The sequence below is a fragment of the Lynx canadensis genome, chromosome D1 (genome assembly GCF_007474595.2).
Source record: "Lynx canadensis isolate LIC74 chromosome D1, mLynCan4.pri.v2, whole genome shotgun sequence".
In the NCBI taxonomy this organism is placed as follows: domain Eukaryota; kingdom Metazoa; phylum Chordata; class Mammalia; order Carnivora; family Felidae; genus Lynx; species Lynx canadensis.
In genome coordinates, this window is record NC_044312.2 from 97,971,837 (window position 1) to 97,979,341 (window position 7,505).

Consider the following 7,505-nt stretch of genomic DNA (forward strand, 5'->3'; position numbering starts at 1 on the left):
GTGGGCCACATGGTATGTTACTGCTTGCGTTTCACACGGGCCCTGCTAGATGGGAGGTTTCCAGCTGGTTCTTCTTTCAGTCTGCTCTCGGCCACGGTGTGGTCTTTTCCTTCATGCCGCCACCATCACTCTAGACGCCTAGGGCCCCCCACCTTCTGGTTGGGGGAAGGTTGGGACTCGGAGTTACCCACCCATCCAGGTAGGTTGGAGGAGGGCTGGGCAGTGTCTGGGCACAAGGGCATCACTCCGGACCAGATGCTTGGTCAGTGACCTCTGAGCCCGTCCTTGGTGGTTCACACAGACAGTGATGGGAAAGGAAACTCGGGGCTCATGTGACCTCCCCGAGGCCCCCTGATGCTGATGAGAGCCTCCCTGCTCCCGCTGGGGCTCAGGGTGTCTCCATAACCCAGTCTCCTTGGTCATTCCTTTCTCCCTCCTGTCTCTTCTCACCTCACTCTGCAAGGATGCATCCCAAAGCGGTAGAGAGCCAGGACTCTGGAGCCCAGCCTACTGGGCTCGAGCCCCGGCTCTGAACTAGAGCTGTTTGCCTTGAGGCAAGTGACTTAACCTCCGCCTCGATTTCCTCATCTGTAAAGTGGGGATAAGAATAGGGCTTACCTCTTTGGCTCGCTGGGAGGATTCGTGCCAAAGCACATGCTTTTTCTGAGACTCCACACTGGCCTCCAGGAGATGAAATGCCACACCGGTTATCCTCAGGGAATCCTCAGCGGGGGTGGGGGGGGGGGAGTGACGGTGTGATTCAGGCAGACGATGGTCATTGCAAAGTAGGGGTCCAGGACGCAGGTGAGGTGAACGGTCAGAGGAGAGAGCAGTCCTGTTGGAGAGTTTAAAACCTAAATTCTGGAATGGAGAAGAAGCAAAGAGAAAAAAGCGAGGGCTAAGTGTAGTATCTAACCTGGCATCAGGGCAAATAATGTGGGATCGGACAGGGAGCGATGGACGATGAGGGAAGGCACTCCAGGTGGAGGGTCCTGGCTGGGCAAAAGCACGGCGGCAGGGAGGCACGAGGTGATACACGGTGGATGTCGAGAGCGGGTCTGTGAAGGGACATCCGTGAAGCAGACGCCTCGCCGGGGGCCCGCAGGGCTGATCTCAGGCGGTCCTTACACTAACCCCGTGAGTCCTGTTATTATCTGTGTTTTATAGATGAGGAAACTGAGGAAGCTCGAGGTGGGGAGCTCTTTGCCCAAGATCACTCGTTAAATGGTGTCTCTGCACCCTGAGTTCATCCATCTGTCTGCAGAGCTGGGCACTTGCCCAGTGCCCCACGCTGTTACCCAGGCAATGGGAGAAGAGTCACGGAGAAATGACAGGGAAGCTGGTTCAAGGCCAGGAGGAGGTCCTGGACAGCTCCACATGGGGGTTTCAGCTTCACCCTCCTTAGGAAGGCCGGTCACCCACAGGGGCCTCACACGTGTAGGGGTGTCCCCAGACACCTAGAGTCTCAGCCGTGGGCTTTTTATATTTCTGGTTTTATGCTCCAAGACTTTGTCAGAGGCTGAATTCTGTGTTCTACTCAGCTCCCAGTTCCTACCTGCCAGGAGGAAATTTTTCCGTGGGCCCGCATCCTGGTGACTCCAGCATAAATCAAGGCTTCCCTGTGTTCCAGATGTCCGCTTTCTCTTCTTCGGTGGGTCCACAGTATTTCAGAGGAGCAGTTTTCAACCCCGGGTGCCAGTGAGAATTAACCGAGAGCTTTAAAAAATTCCAATGCCCTGGGCTTGCGGTCTATATGGAGGCCCAGGGGTGAGGCATTTTCAAAGCTCCTCAAGGTTGAAAAGCCCTGCTTTGGAGAAATCTGCCGGAAAAGTCTGCGGCCCCTCTCAGCGCGGCTGGGGGTTTCCTCTCCGCTCACATCAGTATAATCCACCTTATTAAAGCCTGCGAAACACAAATCAAAAGGTTCCTGCTGGCCAGAGAACGGGTCTTTGGAAAATGGAGCTGAGGTGTCCTGGGGCGAGTTCTAACTGTGCCCGGGGCCAGTCCAGCCATTGTGACTTCAGAGCCACCCTGTACCCGCGTAGTTCAACGCCCGTTCGGCCGGGATAGCCAAGGCCCCGCGGAGATTTTTATTGTCCGTTTTATATTGTCGAATGGCAGCCTTAGATGCTTGTGGTCATAATTTTGAAATATTAAATCACACTGAGCATTAAGGGCTGTGTTTTCTGTTAGAAGACAAGTTAATTGGCGCTCTTAATCTTTAATTTTGAGATTTAAGCCGGTTTCCCATTTAGCTCTAATTGGTAGTGTTCCGACAGCCCTCGCTGACCCCAGAAGCCTTTGATATGCTTTAGAAATCCTTTTATGGAAGCCCCTTTTTCTTCTGCCCTGCACATTTAATAGATTTGTATTTCCTCCGTCATCTTTCCTTCTGTGGAGATATTTTAAAATCGCACCGTGTGTCTGCGGGGAATAAATGCCTCCTCTCCAGCAAATGTTTTTTTATAGTGATCGGCAAAAGAGGATTAATTGCCCCCATTGACGCGCACCTCTTACTCGCTGCGTTCCATTTTCATACGGAGATGTTTAATCCTTTCTTCTGCAGCCAGGCTGGATGTGTCGGTAAAGGCTTGTGCTCTCCAAGTGACGTTTCTGGAATAGACCTTAAGAGAGCATCTACTCCAATCACTCTATTTTACAGATAATAATCTCACCATAATAATGCTTTATGTGTCAGGGGAGAGCACTCATTGTGAGGATAGGGATGAGGGTGGTAATGAGCCCTTCGTCCCTGGAGGTGTTCAAGCACAGTTTGGAAGCAGCTTGTCAGGCGTATTTTAGAGGCGAATACAGCATAAGAACTGAGAGGTTGTAGCGTCTTCTGACTTGGGTTTAAATCCCTGCTGCTTACTGGTCCCGTGGCTTTGGGCGGCTTATCAGCCATTCTGAGCCTCTCTTTCCTACTCTATAAAATGGAGTTAATAACAATACTTAGCACATAAAGTTACAGTAGAACCGAGTGAAATAATACCTGGCCTTTAGTGAGCACTTAATAAGTGTGGGTTACTGTTATTAAGTGTTATAGATGGCAGCCGGACTTCAGGAGTGGGAGAGCAGCGAGAACAGGGAAGCAATTGTCATAAAGACCTTTCCATCATCCTCAATCCCCAGAACTCAGTCACCCACTAGCCTTTCCAAAGTGCCGTCACATCTGGAACCTCGGTGTACCCTCACGGCGGTCCTTTATCCAAACTACATAACAGTGTCACGAACGGGGGGCTCAGAAAGGTGTAGTGAGTTGCCTAAGGCCACGCAGCATAAGGATAGAGTCCCTGGAATCCCAACTGGTCCGTACCCCTCTCTACCCCCTGCTTCCACGGAGACAATGCTCTTGTCTATCGGTTCCGTTATCCCTCTGGTTTATCATGAGGATGTATCTTAATATCGCAGGACGTTCCTGAGCGGGGTGGGCATGCTTCTGGCCTGCCCAGGTTCTCACCGTGAGGGTGCCGCTCGCCAATTCAAATGCAAGACTTGGAACTGTTTCTTTCACTCCCAAGTATGTAGGGCAATCAAGCAGTCCGGTAATAATCATACATAATGTCGGATACTCCTAATGTACTTGTTTCGTGTGGCACTCTTAGAATTTTAATTTGATACAAGGAACATTATTACTCCATATTCATTAAGTCGCGTGTTAACCTCTTTTAAAAACCCCTTTTCCAGCAATAATAGAAGACAATTTTACATGAGGAAAGTCATTTGGGAAAGAAGATCCGCTCGATAGGCTTTCCCCGAGCCTCGCCACAGCCTGGCCTGACCCCGCTGCGTTCTTCCACACGGTTCCCGTCTCCCCGCGCCGCGGTTTAACAATATGAAGTAACAAAGGCCGTTTACACCGCGGGCCCATGGACCCATCTCGTAGGAGGGGGTTCCACCGGCCCAGCTCACTGCTCAGCTCCCGAGAGCGTCCCCTGGCAGAGGCCCTGTGTAGTCAGCCTTTTGCATCAATGTTATGTTCCCAGGAAGCCTCAAGGCTCCCAATCAGGACAGTGAGAATCAGAGGAAAGAAGGGAACAGGTTGGGGTGGGGAGATCCCGACTCTCCTTAAAGACGTACACACTCTAAGAGTTGGGCTGGAGAAGTTGGAACATGGATGAAAGCGGGCCACCTTACCTTATGAGGTAGCCCGTCTAGAGACGCCGAAATCCACCAACATCCCCCAAGCCGGGGGCGGGGAGGGGGGTCCCACCCTGTCTCTACACTGGGCGGCCCCGGTTTTGTTCTCCAAGCTGACTCTGCACAGAACTTTCATGTGAAGAAGGCACTTGGAGCCCAGGCATCCTGAACCTGTCTTACCCCCCCGTGTTTTGCAGATCAGGACACCAACGTCCAGGGAAGGACGGGGTTTTATTCCAGCCGTGTGGCTGAGTTGGCATGAGAATTGAATTCTAACTCGGCTGCGGCACACGCTCTCGATTGCATTTGCCCTGCGGTAACACCAACACCGTAACATCCTTCCCCTGATCTTGGGGGGCCGATACTATTTACTGCGTCCTGACGCCATGCCAGAAACTTGTTCTGGACAGCACGCACCCTCCCTTGTAAGGCTGACGGCAATTCCACATGGCAGCTATAGCTGTCCCCGTCCTGCGGGTGAGGTCACTGGGCTCTGGGAGGCGAAGCTCTCGTGCGTGGTCAGCCAGGGCGTGGCTGAGCTGCGCTTGAATCCAGGCCACTGCTGGGATCCCAGCCTCTGCCCTTCATCCCTGTGCTTTACTGCCTGGAACCAATCGCCTGGAGCCTCCATTTACTACTCTGTGAAAGCAAGTGCCTCATTCCCGTCCAGCCCAATTTACACTCGAGGTTCAAGTCGAAGGGATATAAAAATTCTTGGCCACATCAAAAGTGCTGTAAAAATGCACAACTCGATACTGATGCCATTATAAAATGTGGACAAATTATTTGGTTTGGGGCCTTTTTGTTAATGCACTAAAGTTTCTGGCAGGAAAAAGGGGTCTTTGCTCAACAGTGTATGATGCATTATGGGTTTATTCATTCAAAAACTTTTATTTAGAACCCTTTCTGGGTTCAACATTGGCTCAGGCACCAGGGATTCAGAGACCAATAAAACCAGTCCCAAGCATCTTGAGGGTTGGGTAGATGCCCAACCAAGATGCCCAAGCATCTTGAGGGTTGGGCATCTTGAGGGTCCTTGGAGTTTGCCAAGAGATAAAGCAGTGATTCCATTCCAGGGAGGAATGATCTGGAAGCCTACAAGGGCACCGAGGGGGCCTAGACCAAGTGTGCTGGCCAAGAACGCAGGCTCTGCTCTAGATTGCCTTGAATCCACATCCTTGTTCTTCACTTACTAACTGTGTACCCTTGGGCCGTATCCTTGGCCTCCCTGTGCCCGAGCTTTATCTTCTGTAAAATGGGAATTATGAGAGGCGATAACAGAGTCCTACCTCAAAGGATTGCTATAAATATTTCATGAGCCAGGGACTCTTTGGAAGTCTGATAAAGACTAGAGACTCCTGGGAATATTGTTTTTCAATGCATCCAATAAAAATATATTGGATTAGAAGGTGCACTAATTACATTAAAAATAGTATCAAAATATTAAAACCACAAATTTATAATTTAGCACGATATGTGCTTCTTTATTAAAGCATTCAATAATAAGATCCAGAGGCAGGTCTAATAAGCACCATAATTTCGAGGCAGTGATAGGCGTAAGTGGTATCTCAAGGCATCTGCACCTATACAACGTGAGAGGAATTTATATGTGATTTCTAGAGGTGACGCACAACTAAAGGAAATACTCAACTCAGTCGACATCAGTGAACGCAGAGCTGTGATTTTTTTCTTACTCCCTTCCAAGTTCTCTGACCCCCTGAATTCTATCCAGATGACCCTCTGGAGGCCCGTGGACCCGGGTGGCTAAGTCCTGCCCCTAGGGAGACCCTCTGGTGAAGGGAAGGACGGGGCATGAGGCTGACGGGCTGGGCAGGAGCAGCCGCGGTGGGCTCAGGAAGGAGACCTGCCCTCGCGAAGCCGCCGTGTAGGTGGGGAGCCCTGAGGTCAAAGCGGTTGCCCCGTGCGGTGTCTTGGAATTGAGTTGCGCCGGTTGAGTAATGACGTGCCAAGACTAAGCTTGGGCGTTTCCAGAAACTCATGCACCTGCGTCATCCTCCGCTTGTAAGAACTACGTGCTGGTTAAAGGCGGGCTCTGCCAGGGGCGCCTGCGTGGCTCAGCCTGCTGAGCTTCCGACTCTCGATTTCGGCTCAGGCCACGATCTCACGGTTTGTGGGTTCGCGCACCCAAGCCTCAGCCAGGTGCACTCACGGGGTAAGTGCTCTGCGAGCATCAGGTACTCTTGTCCTTGTCATTTGCGACAGCACAGTTAGCACTGTAAAATGCCATCAGGTTGGGAAGCCAGAATGAGCCCCTTGTAGACGGTATAGCCCCGAGGTTCAGACACAGGCTGGGGCTCGAGACCACCGGCTTGAAACCAGGCTCTGCCTCTAACTGGCTGTGTAACTGTGAACGGTGTTCAGCCTCTCTGGGCCTCAGTGTCCTCCATAGAACCAGAAAAATAATATCATCAACTTCACAGTGTGGTTGCCAAGACTGAATGATGTATGCAAAAGGCTTAGAGGGGCGCCTGGCTGGCTCCGTCGGTTAAGCGTCCGACTGCGGCTCAGGTCATGATCTCACAGTCCGTGAGTTCGAGCCCCGCGTCGGGCTCTGTGCTGACAGCTCGGAGCCTGGAGCCTGCTTCGGATTCTGTGTCTCCTTCTCTCTCTCCCCCTCCCCTGCTCGTGCTCTGTCTCTCTCTTTCTCCCTCAAGATAAATAAGCATTTAAAAATGGGCTTTTTTACTTAAAAAATAAAAATAAAAAATAAAATGCTTAGAATGATCGCAGGCTCATGTTAGATGCTCATCTGCTAGCCCCATTATTAGCATTGATACTTATTGCCCAGTGAGTGAACCTAGCAGCCCCTAACACGTATACTTTGCTATTTCCTAAAATCCGATAAACTTCGTTAAAAGTCTAGGAAGGCACTTAACAAGCTCAGTTACTTCTTCTATGGAATAATTTATCGGCCAGAGCCACGGTCACAGATCAGAGAACCTGAGAAGGTTTTTGGAGCAGTGAAAAACCCACGTATACTATGCCCATCGTATACCACTTACGTTCCCTTATTTGATCCTCACCGGGGCCTCTCCGAAGAGTTCCCATAATCCCCATGTTACCGATGAACAAATTGGAGGTTCAGAGAGGAGAGGAGATGAGCCCAGGTTTGAATCGCTGAGTGACAGAGCTAGAATTGGAACCCAGTTCCGTCCTACCCCCCGCCCCCCCCCCGGAAGTCTCAGCGGCAAGGACTATTTCCTGCTGAGCCGGAAGGGTGAGGCCCGTCTGCCTGAAGCCAGCCTCCTTGATCCCCACGCTGTGGTCCCTGTGGGTCCAACAAAGCTGACAGCAGCCAGCATGTTTGCTCTGTGCAAACGAGCTGTGTGCGTTTATCTCATGGG

At 51.2% G+C, this 7,505-nt stretch overlaps 1 long non-coding RNA gene across 5 annotated transcripts in view; it reads right to left on the reverse strand.

Moving 5' to 3' along the window:
* LOC115524897 overlaps nt 1–7,263 on the reverse strand; it is a 28,431-nt gene extending 21,168 nt beyond the window's left edge. For 3 of the 5 annotated variants that reach the window (XR_003972259.1, XR_003972258.1, XR_003972255.1), the window contains exons 1-2: nt 7,164–7,263; nt 619–861 (exon numbers count right to left, since the gene is read on the reverse strand). This is a non-coding gene — a long non-coding RNA (uncharacterized LOC115524897). Of the gene's footprint in view, nt 1–618; nt 862–1,555; nt 1,903–2,510; nt 2,625–7,163 lie in introns of all 5 variants that reach the window. The other 2 variants (XR_003972256.1, XR_003972257.1) reach the window with 2 other exon arrangements.
* Nucleotides 7,264–7,505: the final 242 nt, after the last annotated feature.